Source organism: Lepisosteus oculatus, chromosome 14, assembly GCF_040954835.1.
Source record: "Lepisosteus oculatus isolate fLepOcu1 chromosome 14, fLepOcu1.hap2, whole genome shotgun sequence".
NCBI classification, from domain to species: Eukaryota; Metazoa; Chordata; class Actinopteri; order Semionotiformes; family Lepisosteidae; genus Lepisosteus; species Lepisosteus oculatus.
The window spans coordinates 6,783,722-6,801,273 of record NC_090709.1 but is presented as its reverse complement, the minus strand read 5'-3'; the positions used below and the strand labels follow the sequence as shown (position 1 = coordinate 6,801,273).

The window sequence follows — 17,552 nt, the reverse complement described above, 5'->3', positions numbered from 1 at the left end:
AGGAGCTTGTAGACATCCTCTCACGAGCAGTCAGTCACAAAATGATTCTTTGATGGTTATTAAAAGACCGACCCAGCGGGATAACTCAGCAACGCACACACACATGGATACTAATACATGAGAATACATTTATTATTACATAAAATGTGCATATCAACATAACAGATCTTATAGTGAGGGTTAGCAGAATACAAAAGGTATATATTCAATCACGAAGAGTTACAAACCAAGAGGGACATACATTCTGTATATCATTCATTTAGACCGTTTTGTAAATGAACTTTGTCACAACTTGTACATGTGATACTCAAAAGCAAGTACATGACTCATAGGAATTAAATTTATATCAACTGGCGTTGAGGTAACAATTGAATTCTCGAGCTGTAATGCAGAATGTTGAATACTCATCCCCTCTGTGGAGATTCAGATCTCCCGTGGATGCAAAGAAACAGTGGCAGGCTGTTGCTGTGTCCAATCGGCGCTCTCTGGCCCGGTGCAAGGCAGTGCTGGTTCGACGTGAGAGAAGGAGAAGGAGTAGAGAGATTTCTGCTGCGGTGCGCTGCTGATGCTCTCTGAAGACCGGCAAGTTAGCGTTGGCTGAAACTAACAGAGTTTGCACACAGAAAAGTCACAATCTTTAGACAGGAAAAAGACTGGAGGAACTACGGTCGCTTATTGGTTGAAAGATCCATGGGCATTCGAGAATCATTTTGTGACTTACTGCAACAATTAACAATTGTCCCATTAAATGCACAAACCACTACATTTATTGATGCCTTGTGAGAGGATGCCTACATTTATTGGTGCCCCGTGTGAGGATGATTAACCATGAACTCTGACCTAGGGGTTGTAAACCATTTGGGATGAGACTCTCCCTTGGAATCTCCCAGACAGTGAGGCACCAGAGATGACCATTTGTTAGGGTGGTTGATGTGTCTCAGCATTGGGAGTTGTTCCTTATCAGAACACTCTATCAGCTAGAAAAACACCTTAAATGTGAACCAAATGGAATGACCTCTCTGTATCAAGCACCACTTGAGATGAGGGAGAGAGAGACTGGCAAAGGAGCAGCAAGCTTAATTCCTGTATTTTAATAAACTTTGCCGCTTCAACGGTTTCTCTCCTGTGTGAATGCGCTGGTGGGTTATTAAGTCACGTGATTGACTATAACTCTTCCCACACTGACTGCAGCTGAACAGTCTCTCTCCTGTGTGAATGCGCTGGTGGATAATTAAGCTACTTGACTGACTAAAACGCTTCCCACACTGACTGCAGCTGAACGGTCTCTCTCCTGTGTGACTGCGCTGGTGGATAATTGAGCTACTTGACTGACTAAAACTCTTCCCACACTGACTGCAGCTGAAAGGTTTCTCTCCTGTGTGAATGAACTGGTGGGTTTTTAGATGGTCCAAGTGACTGAAACTCTTCCTACACTGACTGCAGCTGAACGGTCTCTCTCCTGCGTGAATGCGCTGGTGGGTTTTTAAGTGACTTGACTTACCAAAACTCTTCCCACACTGACTGCAGCTGAACGGTCTCTCTCCTGTGTGAATGCGCTGGTGGGTTTTTAAGTCACCTGACTGACTAAAACTCTTCCCACACTGACTGCAGCTGAATGGTCTCTCTCCTGTGTGAATGCGCTGGTGGGTTTTTAAGTTACTTGACTTACTAAAACTCTTCCCACACTGACTGCAGCTGAACGGTCTCTCTCCTCTGTGAATGCGCTGGTGGGTTTTTAAGTCACCTGACCGACTAAAACTCTTCCCACACTGACTGCAGCTGAATGGTCTCTCTCCTGTGTGAATGCGCTGGTGGGCTATTAAGCTACTTGACCGACTAAAACTCTTCCCACACTGACTGCAGCTGAAAGGTCTCTCTCCTGTGTGAAGGTGCTGGTAGGGCTTTGAAATGCTAGACTGACAGAAACGCTGCTTCTCCCCGTGCCATAATTGCAGTTTGTCCACTCCATCTGAGCAAGGCCTTGAGTGATTCTTCCTCATCCTCTGCTCGTGCTGGGGTCTCTTATTCTGCAAATGCTCCATGGAATGGCCTTGCTCTATGTGATGAAACTGAGATTTGTTTTCTTCATTATGTCCCCCAGTGTGCTGCTCAGCAGAGTGAATCATCTGGGGCTCTCTGAGACTTAAACTGTCCAGTTCATTCAGTTGTTCCTCTCTTTGCCCAAGAACAGACATACTCTCCAGTTCATTAAAACTTTCAAAATTTTTCTCAGTAACCAGATTATTAAACCTGTGTGTAAAGTCAACAGAATCTAAGGGATCATATGATTGTTTTAGACTCTGCAATGACAGTCTCTCTACTTGAACAGAACAAGGCTCCTCCCTGTACTGACTCTTCTCTGAGTACTGTGACTCAGTACTGTTCTCTTCACCAGGTACATCACTCTGCTGCTCTGCAGGGTCAATTGACTTGGGATCCATATCCTGCTCTGTAAGATATAAAACATCCAGTTTTTCACCGTGCTCTTGTACAGAGATGCAGCCCAGTTCATTACAACCTTGTGTAATATTGATTGTGTCCAGATTATTCATCTTCTCTGTAAAATCATCACATACTAAGAGCCCAGGTGTCTCACTCTCAGGCTCTGTCTTCATCATGGGCACAGAATCCAGATCCTTGACACTCTGTCTGCTGTCTGTGTGCTGCTCACTAAGTGCCTCTTTCCCTTCTGCGGCAGTGAGCTCTGTCTCCTGCATCAGACTGGAGCCCCACTCCTCCTCACTGTGCTGCTGTTCAAGAGGAGCCCTTTCCCCAGCGTCAGAGAGAACACTGGCCTTTGAGCCTGTAAACACAGGACAAGAAGACACCACCTTTATAAGAATAGACTTTATTTTATAGTTTTATACCTTTAGAGGTGGCTTCTCTAAGCACTTTACAGAAGGCAAACAACAAAAAATACACAATATAAGCATGATGAGAATACACAGTTAGAGGAGACAGTGGTACTAAGTACAGTAGGAGCAGAGGGGTACAGAACAGTTAAATAAAGGCTCTTCTGAAGAAGAAAGTTTGAAGTCTGGATTTGAAGGAGTTTAGAGAAGGGGACTCTCTGATATCCTTGGGGAGAGAGTTACAGAGCTTGGGGCAAAACAGGAGAAGGCCATGTCACCCATAGAGTGTAGACAGACTGGGGGACAAATAGTTGAACACAATTAGAAGAGCGAAAACTGCAAGGTAGGGAGTTGGGTGATAATATCAGACCAGTATGGAGGTGCCAAGCCAAGACATGGAGAGTCTTACAGGTGAGCTAGGAGGATTTTTAAGTCGATATGAAACTTGACAGGAAGCCAGTGCAAGGACTCCAGGATAGGAGTAATGTGATCATTTGTACTAGACCTGGTCAGGGTTCTGGCTGCTGAATTTTGGACATACTGGTGTTTGTTCAATGTGGATTTAGAAACCCCACAGAGTAGAGCATTACAGTAGTCGATTTGGGAGAAGACAACATTTTTCAGTCACAGTTAGTGATAACATAGGGCGTAGTCGAGCAATATTTATGAGGTGAATGAAAGATGTTCTGACAAAATGCTGCACATATGGGTCGAAAGTCAAATATCATCCCCATGTTTTTCAATTTACACTGAAACTCAAGTACAAGACCATCTACAGATAGGGTTACACATTGGTTGTACAAAGTTGATGGGTGGTGCCAATAAGCATGACTTCAGTCTTGTCACAGTTAAAGAATTTTTGAGTCACCCAAGTTTTTATATCGGGGATGCAAATAAATAGAATAGAGACAGCCACAACAGCGTCAGGTTTGGTATGGATGTATATTTGAGTATTACCAGCATAGTAGTGATAGCTGAGCCCATGTGATCTTAAAAGCCTTAAACTACACACACGTATACTAGTACACTCACAATCAATTTGGGTTGTTTAAACATAGTGGAATAAGTGGGTATAAGGGCGTGTTCTGATTTAGCTTAGTCAGAAACCTAACTACCATGTAAAAAATAAGTCTACTTTAATAATATCACAATTACATTACATTTACATTAATGTGCACTGAGAGAGAAAGGGGTTAATACAGACACATTGACTTCACACTACAGGACATTAACACTGAACCGAAACAGAGGTTAATACAGACACTTTCTGGACACTAAGTACATTAACACTGCAATCAGAGAAAGGGGTTAATACACACACACTGACTGACTGGACACTTCAGTGCATTAACACTGCACTGAAAGAGGGGTTAATACAGACACTATGACTGACTGGATGCTACAGTGCATTAACACTGTACTGAGAGAGAGGGGTTAATACAGACACACTGACTGGACATAACAGTACATTAACACTGTACTGAGAGAGAGGGGTTAATACAGACACACTGGCTGGACATAACAGTACATTAACACTGCACTGAGAGAGAGGGGTTAATACAGACACTATGACTGACTGGACACTACAGTACATTAACACTAGACTGAGACAGGGGGCTCATACAGACATTGACAAACTGGAACTTAGAGCATCTTACCACTGCACTGAGAGAGGGGTTAAAACAGACACTGATTGGACACTACAGGACATAAAGTCTGAACTGAGAGAGAAGGGTGAATACAGACACACTTACTGCACAGTACAGTACATAAACAATGCACTTAGAGAGAGAGGGGTTAATACAGACACTGGATTAATATTCCAGAGGAGTCAATACAGACACAGACCCTGGACGACAGTAATACTTAAACCAATTAAATGTTTATATACACAATCATTAGTATACTTATAAAATCTAGACCAATACAACGTAAATACAATATTTATAAATGTTGTTTCCTAATGACGTTGGAGTACAAATTGATTCAGTGAAACAATTGTTGAATGTGAACGAGGTGTTTTCAGCACCGTAACCGGACAAAACAATTCAGTTTCCAATAAAGAATCCCGTTGCTACATCACACATGTCTGTCCCACATCACTCTGCATCTCTCCACTATACTCTCACCTCTTTCGGAAAGTTTGATGACGGTTTGATACTTTGTTAGAACACGTACTGATAATGACAAAAATAAAGTTTGTTGTTTAAAACAATCTCACCATTGAGTTAATTATAGACATTGTTTTTTAACACACACACTCTGACTTCATACAAGTCACCACACTGACCTGAGAGCTGCAGTTCCGTGTCCATTTCTTCTTTTATTTCTGCAGGGACTTCACAGGGAAGCGTGTGTCCAACACGATCTGTCTGTTCCTGATCTCCTCCTGCTCCCGACTCCTTCTCCCTCAGCTGCAATCTCCACTTCAGGCTCTCGTTTTCCTTCTTCAGCTGCGCCATTTCACTCCCGACACTGTCCTCCACACACTGCGTGATTTTAAACACGGCCCGTCTCACCAGGATCTGGGAGACGCTGCGGAGTTTGTCTTGAAACTCGTCCTCAGAGTCCGAAATTCTGTTTCCAAAAACTTCTGACACTTCATACACGATCGATTTGAGCAAAACATGCATGAACGAGTCAAGCTGGGTTTGCAGATTTAACAAGCACTCCGCCATCCTTCTTCAAGAGTCGGTCAGAAACAAAGGCTGACTTGCGATTTAAACAGAACAACTTCTTTATTTTTATTCTTCACAGATTCTGTTGTCAGGTCTGTGCTCTGTTCAAGCATAAACACAATCGACAAGACGCTACGTTTTCAGGAACTGAAGTTATTAAAAAAAACAACTTCCTTCTTTATCTAAAGAAAATGATTCACTCACCCCCACGTGGGTGAAATATATGCAGTGTCGCGCAGTTTGAAGACGTCATTCGTTAGCGTGGCGGCGATTTCAAGACAATCGAGAAGCGGAGCTGAGAAAGAGGAATTTCTTCAGCCGGATATAAACGTCACTGCACCTCCTATCGCCACCTAGTGAAGAGGAGTGAATCACCTGCGACTTGCGCCGTTCGTAACTGTGAATTTCGTGAAACGGAACAGATTCATTTTTTTGCCCTTCCACAACTCTCTTCCCCAACGAAAACGTCTCAAGCGGATTTTTGTTCCACATCTCCCTGTGCAGGTTTTTGGTTAAAGAAAAAAAAATCCATCATTTTCTTGCCATCTGGCAGAATTTCTTCTGCACCAATAAGCAAGATTTGTATTTCATATTTCTCAAATTGTATGAATGTTGTTGAAAAACAAGTTATTCCAAGAAAGGAAGTAAATACTTGCATGAAACTAAATCAAGCCCTATGTGATTGTCCTTAATTATACTGTAACGCTAACAGCCACCATTGAGTGTGAAAGCCGGCTTACCAGAGTGGTGATGTCACCGCCCTCCCCTGTGATAGCAGGGGCTGCAGCCACTGGGCTGAAGGGAGATCTCTCTTTAGCTCAACTGGCTGGGTCCCTGTTGAGTGACGCCAGAGTCCTGGGTTTGAGTCCCCAACAGTTGGGGGCCGAGCTGATGCGGTGGCGGCGAGGGCACCTACATGAGTCCTGTAGTGTTACAATACATTCTGTATGACAAGACAGGAAGAAAGGGACCTTGGGATTTTGGACACAGGATTTCCTGTTTACTGAGAGAAGTTTTAACCATCTGGCAGTTTTCATGTCCAAGGAGCTCATTAGGTGAGGTGAAGTGGAAAAATATTTCTTGCTCTGAATCCTAACATTTTTATAGGAGGTATTCTAGGACTTCTCGCCTCAGATAAAACTGCCAATACATCAGTTATTTCTACTCCATCAATAGCGTCAGTGTTATTGGTACTGAGTGCTAAATGTAGGTCCTGTCATATACAAAAAGTCGAAAGTTTCAACTGCATTCAACTGATAAAATTCGATAAAACTGAAAAGTACATCCGAAACAAATTTGCACATTTTTTTTTTCGGATCCAGAAGAGCATCATCATGAGACTCAAAACATACCTGTTTTTTTTTCTTCTTTCCAGGTGGAAGGATTATTCAGATGCAAACATCTGTCCAAAATTAATGTACTCTCTTATCGCTGTTGCTTCTTCAAATCCTTCAACTGAACGCCGATATTGAGGGATGATATCGTACGAATAGTGGTTTTCTTTTTAAAGCAAATTTTATTAAAATATGAGCCTCTATTACAGTTGTCTTGTATGTTTCTCAAGGTATAATAGTTCCCTTTGCACCCTCAGCTAAAATCTTCAAAAATACAACAAAATGTATATAAATATATTGAACAGCATTTATTGTTACATGTATATTAAAATTAAGGTAGATATACAAAAGTATTAAAATACAAATATACAGTCCTGACATACTCATGCTGTCCATTTGTCTTTTTTGCTTGTCACATTCTCCAACAAATCTGTGTTGTAATACTAAATATTTTACTTAACGGAGTATAAATGAATTCTCCGGCCAGCCATTCAAAGATCAAAGTCCATGGCTGAATACAATTTCCTTGAATGTTTGTCATAATTGGCTATTCCCAGTGATATTGACTTATGTGCTCAATTGCATACTTGTTGTAGTTGGACACACAAAACAACTGCATTTCCTGCAAATATTAAGTGGGTTAAGGTTTTGCTAAGAAAACCAATTAAGTAGAGATGAGGTTTACATCCCTGGGTGGGTTCAATTCACTAACATTTCAATTAACAGCACCAAGAGACTAACGTGTGTTCTTTTTCTCCATTTGCGGGCTTTTGGTTAAAAAAAAAGAAAAAAAATTCCAGCCTACGATATTTCTTTTACACTGATAAGCAAGATTTGTATTTCTGAATATTTCTGTATGAATTTCTTGAAAAGCAAGTTGTTACAGAAAGGAAATGAATTAAGTCGCACGTGCTCATCCATAGTGATATATTCTATAAGAAAAGACAGGAAGAAAGGCACCACTAGGATTTGAAGTCCGGATTTCCTGTTTAATAGGCAAGCACATTAACCAAATCAGCCAAGGTGCCATCAGAGTATTAAGAGTGCATCAACTGCTCCCTCAAGAAGGTCAACACCAGGCAGGAGGGTCAGGTCTGTCCAGCACCAGAGCAGGATTTGGTTTCTCCAGCAATGCTGGGCTACTAGGAGTGATGCTGGTACGACCTTAATCAGAGTCAATCGTCTCATGTTGGCACTGCAGTACAAACACAGAAGAGCTCAGACTGGAGCTGCTGAATTCACAACTTCCTGGCCGGATTCCAAGGAATATTAGAGCGATGTCTGGCAATTTGAAGGAATAAAGGAGCTGATGTCTGGGAATTCTGAGGAATACTGGAGCCAATGTCCAAGGATTCAGGGAAATACTGGAGCCAGTGTCCTTGAATGTGGAGGAATACTGGAGCCGAGGCTCACACACCTCTATCCATTTACTAACTTCCTGTGAACTGCAGGTTCAGAGGCCAGTGACTCCTCTACCTGCACTCAGGCTACCAGACTCTCCTCTGGCCTTCCAGTCTTTACGTCTTCCCAGAATTAAAAGACCAGCTGTCCATTCTAGCTCCTGACAAATGTGCTTCATTTCAGTTTTTAGCTTTTATTATCCATTTTATTTTATTTTTTGCCTTTTCAAGCTACTATGCAACTGCCTAAAGTCACTCATTAAAGAACATATCTAACACTTCTAGCAGTTCTAGGTCATCTCCTTTGCTATACGCATGTATAAGGTAAAAAACTACTGTTGCACTGAACTAAACTAAAATCCACCTCTATAATTACACTTCACACAAAGACAGTTTAGACAAGAGAATCCCACTTCTAAAACAATTACAGAGAAGGGATTAAGCTGATATAATTAAATGCACTTTGTTCCCTGGCAGAGCTGTGGGGAAGAGCTAAAATAAAGAAAATAGGGTTAAATGAATATTTACCAATAATGGAACGAGGTGCCTTTCTTCCTGTCTTGTCATACAGAATGTATTTTAACACTACAGGGTTCATGTGGGCTCCTATGCTGCCACCACATTAGGTCGGCCCCCAACCGTTGGGGACTTGAACCCGGGACTCTGGCGTCACTCAACAGGGACCCAGCCAGTTGAGCTAAAGAGAGATCTCCCTTCAGCCCAGTGGCTGCAGCCCCTGCTATCACAGGGGAGGGCGGTGACATCACCATTCTGGTAAGCCGGCTTTCACACTCAATGGTGGCTGTTAGCGTTACAGTATAATTAAGGACAATCACATAGGGCTTGATTTAGTTTCATGCAAGTATTTACTTCCTTTCTTGGAATAACTTGTTTTTCAACAACATTCATACAATTTGCGAAATATGAAATACAAATCTTGCTTATTGGTGCAGAAGAAATACTGCCAGCTGGCAAGAAAATGATGGATTTTTTTTTCTTTAACCAAAAACCTGCACAGGGAGATGTAGAACAAAAATCCGCTTGAGAAGTTTTCGTTGGGGAGGAGGGTTGCGGAAGGGCAAAAAGAATCTGTTGCGTTTCACAAAATTCAGTTACGAACGGCGCAAGTCGCAGGTGATTCACTCCTCTTCACTAGGTGGCGATAGGAGGTGCAGTGAAGTTTATATCCGGCTGCAGAGACTCCTCTTTCTCAGCTCCGCTTCTCGATTGTCTTGAAATCGCCGCCACGCTAACGAATGACGTCTTCAAACTGCGCTACACTGCATATATTTCACCCACGTGTAGGTGATTTAATCATTTTCTTTAGGTAAAGAAGGAAGTTGTTTTTTTAATAACTTCAGTTTCTGAAAACGTAGCGTCTTGTTGGTTGTTTATGCTTGAACAGAGCACAGACCTGACAACAGAATCTGTGAAGAATAGATTGGTGGTGGTGGCGGAGGGGAGTCCCCATTACCTGTAAAGCGCTTTGAGTGGAGTGTCCAGAAAAAGCGCTATATAAGTGTAAGCAATTATTAATTATTATTATTATAATAAAAATAAAGAAGTTGTTCTGTTTAAATCGCAACTCAGCCTTTGTTTCTGACCGACTCTGAAGAAGGATGGCGGAGTGCTTGTTAAATCTGCAAACCCAGCTTGACTCTTTCATGCAGGTTTTGCTCAAATCGGTCGTGTATGAAGTGTCAGAAGTTTTCCGAAACTGGATGTCTGACTCTGAGGACGAGTTTCAAGACAAAATCCGCAGCGTCTCCCAGATCCTGGTGAGACGGGCCGTGTTTATAATCACGCAGTGTGTGGAGGACAGTGTCGGGAGTGAAATGGCGCAGCTGAAGAAGGAAAACGAGAGCCTGAAGTGGAGATTGCAGCTGATGGAGAAGGAGTCGGTAGCAGGAGGAGATCAGGAACAGACAGATCGTGTTGGACACATGCTTCCCTGTGAAGTCACTGCAGAAATAAAAGAAGAAATGGACACGGAACTGCAGCTCTCAGGTCAGTGTGGTGTCAGTGTGTTTAAAACCAGTGTCTATAACTTTCTCACTGGTGAGATTTTTTTAAATAACAAATTTTATTTTAAAGAAAACATCTCGCAAGAGTAAACATTCTAGTTATCTAACAAACTATCAAAGTGTCATAAAAAAACTTTCCTCAGTGGTGAGAATATAGTGGAGAGATGCAGAGTGACATGGGAAAGACTTGTGTGATGTAGCAACGGGATTCTTTATTGGAAACTGAACTGTTTTGTCCGGTTACGGTGCTGAAAACACCTAGTTCACATTCAACAATTGTTTCACTGAATTAATTTGTACTCCAACGTCATTAGGAAACAACATTTATAAATGAACAAGTAATAGGTTTATTCCATGCTGAAAAAAAGAAGAGAGAAAAAAACACGGCTCCACGGCCGAAACGTTTTGTTTTTTCTCTCTTCTTTTTTTCCAGCATGGAATAAACCTATTACTTGTTCCTTTGCAGCTTACGCATGCTGACGCAGCTATCCACATGAACATTTATAAATATTGTATTTACGTTGTATTGGTCTAAATTTTTACTAAGTATACTAATGATTGTGTATATAAACATTATTTAATTGGTTTAAGTATTACTGTCGTCCAGGGTCTGTATCTGTATTGAGTCCTTGAATATTAATCCAGTGTGTCTATATTAACCCCTCTCTTTCTCAATGCAGTGTTAGTGTAGTGTCCAGAAAGTGTCTGTATTAACCTCTCACTCAGTGCAGTGTTAATGACCTGTAGTGTGCAGTCAGTGTGTCTGTATTAACCCCTTTCTTTGATTGCAGTGTTAATGTCCTATAGTGTCCAGTCAGTCTGTGTTAACCCCTCTCTCAGTGCAGTGTTAATGAACTGTAGTGTCCAGTCTGTATGTATCTATTAACCCCTCTCTCTCAGTGCAGTGTTTATGTGCTGTTATGTCCATTCAATGTGTCTGTATTAACCCCTCTCTCAGTGCAGTCTTTATGTCCTGCAGTGTCCAGTCAGTGTCTGTATTAACCTGCCTCTCTCTGTGCAGTTTTAAAGTAATGTAATGTGCAGTCAGTGTGTGTCTATTAACCCCTTTCTCTCAATGCAGTGTTAATGTACTGTGTTGTGCAGTCAATGTGTCTGTATTAACCCCTCTCTCAGTGCAGTGGTAATATGCTCTAAGTTCCAGTTTGTCCATGTCTGTATTAACCCCTCTCTCTTTCAGTGCAGTGTTAATGTACTGTGGTGTCCAGTCAGTGTGTCTGTATTAACCCCTCTCTCTTTCAGTGCAGTGTTAATGTGCTGTAGTGTCTAGTCTGTATGTATCTATTAACCCCTCTCTCAGTGCACTGTTAATTTACTGTTATGTCCAGTCAGTGTGTCTGTATTAATCCCTCTTTCAGTGCAGTGTTAATGCACTGGAGTGTCCAGTCAGTGTGTGTGTGTGTGTATTAACCCTTTCTCTGATTGCAGTGTTAATGTACTGGAATGTCCAGTCAGTCAGTGTGTCTGCATTAACCCCTCTCTCTCTCAGTGCAGTGTTAATGTGCTTTAGTGTCCAGTCAATGTGTCTGTATTAACCCTCTGTCTCTCAGTGCAGTGTCAATGTAAATGTAATGTAATAGTGATATTATTACAGTAGTCTTACTTTTTAGACGGTAGTTAGGTTTCTGACGAAGCTAAATCAGAACATGCCCTTATACCCACATATTCCGCTATGTTTAAACAACCCAAATTGATTGTGAGTGTACTTGTATGCGTGTGTGTAGTTTAAAGCTTTTAAGATCACATGGCCTCAGCTATCACTACTATGCTGATGATACTCAGATATACATCCATACCAAACCTGACGCTGATGTGGCTGTCTCTATTCTATTTATTTGCATCCCCGATATAAAAACTTGGGTGACTCAAAATTTCCTTCATTTATCTTTGACAAGACTGAAGTCATGCTTATTGGCACCACCCATCAACTTTGTACAACCAATGTGTAACCCTATCTGTAGATGGTCTTGTACTTGAGCTTCAGTCTAAATTGAAAAACTTGGGGATGATATTTGATGTTCGAACCACATGTGCAGCATGTTGTCAGAACATCTTTCATTCAACTCATAAATATTGCTCAACTACGCCCTATGTTATCACTAACTGTGGCTGAAAATTGTTGTCTAATCTTGAATCGACTACTGTAATGCTCTACTCTCTGGGGTTTCTAAATCCACATTGAACAAACTCACGTATGTCCAAAATTCAGCAGCCAGAACCCTGACCACGTCTAGTACAAATTATCACATTACTCCTATCCTGGAGTCCTAGCACTGGCTTCCTGTCAAGTTTCATATCGACTTAAAAATCCTCCTGCTCACCTATAAGACTCTCCATGTCTTGGCTTGGCACCTCCATACTGGTCTGATATTATCACCCTACTCCCTACCTTGCAATCTTCACTCTTCTATTTGCGTTCATCTATTTGTCCCCCAGTCTGTCTACACTCTATGGGTTACATGGCCTTCTCCTGTTTTGCCCCAAGCTCTGGAACTCTCTCCCCAAGGATATCAGAGAGTCACCTTCTCTAAACTCCAAATCCAGACTCAAAAACTTTTTCTTCAGAAGAGACTTTATTTAACTGTTCTGTACCCCTCTGTTCCTACTGTACTTAGTACCACTGTCTACTGTCTCTTCTAACTGTGTATTCTCATCGTGCTAATTTTGTGTATTTTTTGTAATTGGCATTCTGTAAAATGCTTTGAGAAGCCACCTCTAAAGGTATAAAACTATAAAATAGTTTATTCTTATAAAGGTCGTGTCTTCTTGTCCTGTGTTTACAGGCTCAGAGGCCAGTGTTCTCGCCGACACTGGGGAAAGGGCTCTACTTGAACAGCAGGAGGAGTGGGGCTCCAGTCTGATTCAGGAGACAGAGCTCACTGCCGCAGCAGGGAAAGAGGCACTTAGTGAGCAGCACACAGACAGCAGACAGAGTGTGAAGGATCTGGACTCTGTGCCCATGATGAAGACGGAGTCTGAGAGTGAGACACCTGGGCTCTTAGTATGTGATGATTTTACAGAGAAGATGAATAATCTGGACACAATCAATATTACACAAAGTTGTAATGAACTGGGCTGTGTCTCTGTACAAGAGCACAGTGAAGAACTGGATGTTTTAAATCTTACAGAGCAGGATATGGATCCCAAGTTGATTGACCCTGCAGAGCAGCAGACTGATGTCCCTGGTGAAGAGAACAGTACTGAGTTACAGCGCCGAGAGGAGAGTCAGTACCGGGAGGAGCAGCAGCAGCTCCTACAGTGCTCGATAATAATTAGGCCTTGTTCTGTTCAAGTGGAGAGACTGTCACTGCAGTCTAAAATAATCATATGATCCCTTAGTATCTGATGACTTTACACACAGGTTTAATAATCTGGTTACTGAGAAAATTGTTGAAGGTTTTAATGAACTGGAGAGTATGTCTGTTCTTGGGCAAAGAGAGGAACAGCTGAATGAACTGGGTGGTTTTAGTCTTAGAGAGCTGGGGATGGAGTCCCAGATGATTCACACTTTTGAGCAGCACACTGAAGGACACAATGGAGAAAACAAATCTCAGTTTCAGCACACAGAGCAAGACCATTCCATGGAGCATTTGCAGAATAAGAGACCCCAGCACGATCAGAGGATGAGGAAGAATCACTCAAGGCCTTGCTCAGATGGTGTGGACAAACTGCCATTATGGCAAAGGGAGAAGCAGCGTTTCTGTAATTCTAGCACTTCAAAACCCTACCAGCACTTTCACACAGGAGAGAGACTGTTCAGCTGTAGTCAGTGTGGGAAGAGTTTTAGTCGGTCGAGTAGCTTAATAGCCCACCAGCACATTCACACAGGAGAGAGACCATTCAGCTGTAGTCAGTGTGGGAAGAGTTTTAGTCGGTCGAGTAACTTAGTAACTCACCAGCGCATTCACACAGGAGAGAGACCGTTCAGCTGTAGTCAGTGTGGGAAGAGTTTTAGTCGGTCGAGTAGCTTAATAGCCCACCAGCACATTCACACAGGAGAGAGACCATTCAGCTGCAGTCAGTGTGGGAAGAGTTTTAGTAAGTCAAGTCACTTAAAAAGGCACCAGCACATTCACACAGGAGAGAGACCGTTCAGCTGCAGTCAGTGTGGGAAGAGTTTTATTCGGTCAAGTGACTTAAAAACCCACCAGCGCATTCACACAGGAGAGAGACCGTTCAGCTGCAGTCAGTGTGGGAAGAGTTTTATTCGGTCCAGTGACTTAAAAACCCACCAGCGCATTCACACAGGAGAGAGACCATTGTAGCGGCAGGGTTTATTAAAATACAGGAATTAAGTTTGCTGCTCCCTTGCCAGTCTCTCTCCCTCATCTCAAGTGGTGCTTGATACAGAGAGGCCATTCCGTGTGGTTCACATTTAAGGTGTTTTTCTAGCTGAAAGAGTGTTCTGATAAGGAACAACTCCCAAAGCTGAGACACATCAGCCACCCTAATTAATGGTCATCTCTGGTGCCTCACTGTCTGGGAGATTCCAAGGGAGAGTCTCATCCCAAGTGGTTTACAACCCCAAGGTCAGAGTTCATGGTTAATTATCCTCTCACGAGGCACCAATAACAGTAGGGACTTGTGCATTTACTGGGCCAATTGTAAATTGTAGCAGTAAGTCACAAAATGATTCTCGAATGTCCATGGAACTTTCAACCAATGAGCGACCGTAGTTCCTCCAGGTAAAACTCCAGCTCCTCCTGGACATCCTCAGTCTCAGCTCAGACAGTCACGTAACGGCCAATGTGTCCGAGTGCCAGGACTTTTCCTTGTTCTAAGAGTCGAGAACGGAGGTTGCCAGCGTAACCAAAGGCTCCACCCGAGGTTAGCCCAGCAGCAAGCTTCATGAACCCACCGCGAACGCTCACCTGATCAACGAGTGAACTACGGTCGGAGCTGTGGACAGCTGAATATCAGTATTCAGGACTCGCACTACATCAAGAACGAACCGGTCTTCTTCCTGTCTAAAGAGTGTGACTTGCTCGGATCTGTAGTCATTTTTCTGTGTGCAATCTCTCATTAGTTTAAGCCAACACTGATTAGCCGGTCTTCAGAGAGCATCAGCAGCGCACCGCAGCAGAAATCTCTCTTCTTCTTCTTCTCTCACGTCGAACCAGCACTGCCTGGCACCAGCAGAGCCAGAGAGGGCCAGAGAGCACCGATTGCATGCAGCAACAGCCTGCCACTGCTTCTTTGCGTCTGTGGGAGATCTGGATCCCCACAGAGCGGATGAGTATTCAACATTCTGCATTACAGCTCGAGAATTCAATTGTTACATCAACCTGAGTTGATATCAATTTAATTCCTATGAGTCTCGTACTTGCTTTTGAGTATCTAATGTACAAGTTTTAACAAAGTTCATTTACAAAACGGTCTAAATGAATGATATACAGAATGTATGTCCCTCTTGGTTTGTAACTCTTTGTGATTGAATATATACCTTATGTATTCTGCTAACCCTCACTATAAGATCTGTTATGTTGATATGCACATTTTATGTAATAATAAATGTATTCTCGTGTATTAGTATCCATGTGTGTGTGCGTTGCTGAGTTATCCTGCTGGGTCGGTCTTCTAATAACCATCAAAGAATCATTTTGTGACTTACTGCTACAATTAATAATTGTCCTGTTAAATGCACAAGACACCTATATTTATTGGTGCCTCGTGAGAGGATGCCTTCAAGTTCCTCCAGTCAGTACAGTAGGCTCTACTGTACACAGAGAGGGGTGGGGGTGTGGATTAAGCCGATACCCTGGCTTCTCTACAGACAGAGCTGGATGAGCTCCTCCAGTCAGGACAGAAGGCTCTACTGTACACAGAGAGCTGTGGGAGTGTGGAACAAGCTGATACTCTGGCTCCTCTCCAGACACAGCTGGATCAGCTTCTCCAGTCAGGACAGGAGGCGCTACTGTACACAGAGGGGGGTGGGAGAGGGGAACAAGCTGATACCCTGCTGTCTCTCCAGGCACAGCTGGGTGGGCTCCTCCAGTCAGGACAGGAGGCTCTACTGTACACAGAGAGGGGTGGTGGTGTGGAACAAGCCGATACCCTGGCATCTCTCCCGACACAGCTGGATGAGGTCCTCCAGTAAAGACAGGAGGCTCAACTATACACAGAGGGGGGTGGGAGAAGGGAACAAGCTGCCCAGCCCGGTTGTTGAAGCCGATACCCTGGCTTTTCTTTAGACACAGCTGGGTGAGCTCCTCCAGTCAGGAAAGGAGGCTCTACTGTACGCAGAGAGGGATGGGAGAGGTGAACAAGCCAATACCCTGGCTTCTCTCCAGGCACAGCTGGGTGAGCTCCTCAAGTCAGGACAGGAGGCTCTATTGTACACAGAGGCGGGTGGGAGGAGGGAACAAGCTGATACCTGTTTGTCCTTATCGAGTGCAGGACAAGCCAACACAAGGGAGCACATTTGCGAACATCCAGCCACGCATTGATTTCGAAAGAAGCTCCTTTCCAAAGAATTGCAAATGAACGATCCTTTAGTCCCGCTCAGGGGACACAGAAACCCCGCCAAACAGCTTCAAGTAGCGTGTCAGGTGCCATCGCTTTAGCTTATGGCCATACCGCCCTGAACATATTTGATCTTGGAAGCTAAGCAGGGTCAGGTCTGGTTAGTACTTGGATGGGAGACCGCTTGGGAATACTAGGTGCTGTAAGCTCTTGCTCTCTCAGCCAGCGGAGGTCGCCACTGGTGCCGTAGGCTTTGGGAGGAAAGCCGGAAGTAGGGACATTTCCAAGAAAAGTGATCTATAGCCTCATTTCTAGAGATGTTTTGTTGCTATGGCATGTGTGCGACTCATACATATAAAAAAACCTGTTTGTAAAATGAATATCGAAGCTGCCTCTAAATCTGCAAATGAAGATCAATCAATAAACCACTTGTTTTTCATATAACTGTAATCATTCAACGCCAAATATGTAACGTTGCCATAGCAAAATTAAATGTAGTGGCTCTCTGAAGGCACCAGTTCTGTAGGGTTTGGGCATTTACTGGAACAATTATCAATTGTAGCAGTAAATCACAAAGTTGATTCTTTTGATGGCTTTAGAATCCAACCATGCGACATAACTCAAACAACGCACACACACAGGTACTAATACACGAGGATACATTTATTAATACATAAAATATGCATATAAACCTAACATATCTTATCGAGAGGGTTATCAGAATACAAAAGATATATATTCAATCAGTTACAAAGTGTTACACATATCAAGAGGACATACGTTC

The 17,552-nt window shown here is 42.9% G+C and overlaps 2 pseudogenes; one reads left to right on the top strand and one right to left on the bottom strand.

Annotated features, from left to right (window-relative positions):
• Positions 1–161: 161 nt before the first annotated feature.
• Positions 162–17,552, bottom strand: part of LOC138242773 (zinc finger protein 436-like) — an 88,808-nt pseudogene continuing 71,417 nt past the window's right edge.
• Positions 16,869–16,977, top strand: LOC138219252 (5S ribosomal RNA; annotated as a pseudogene).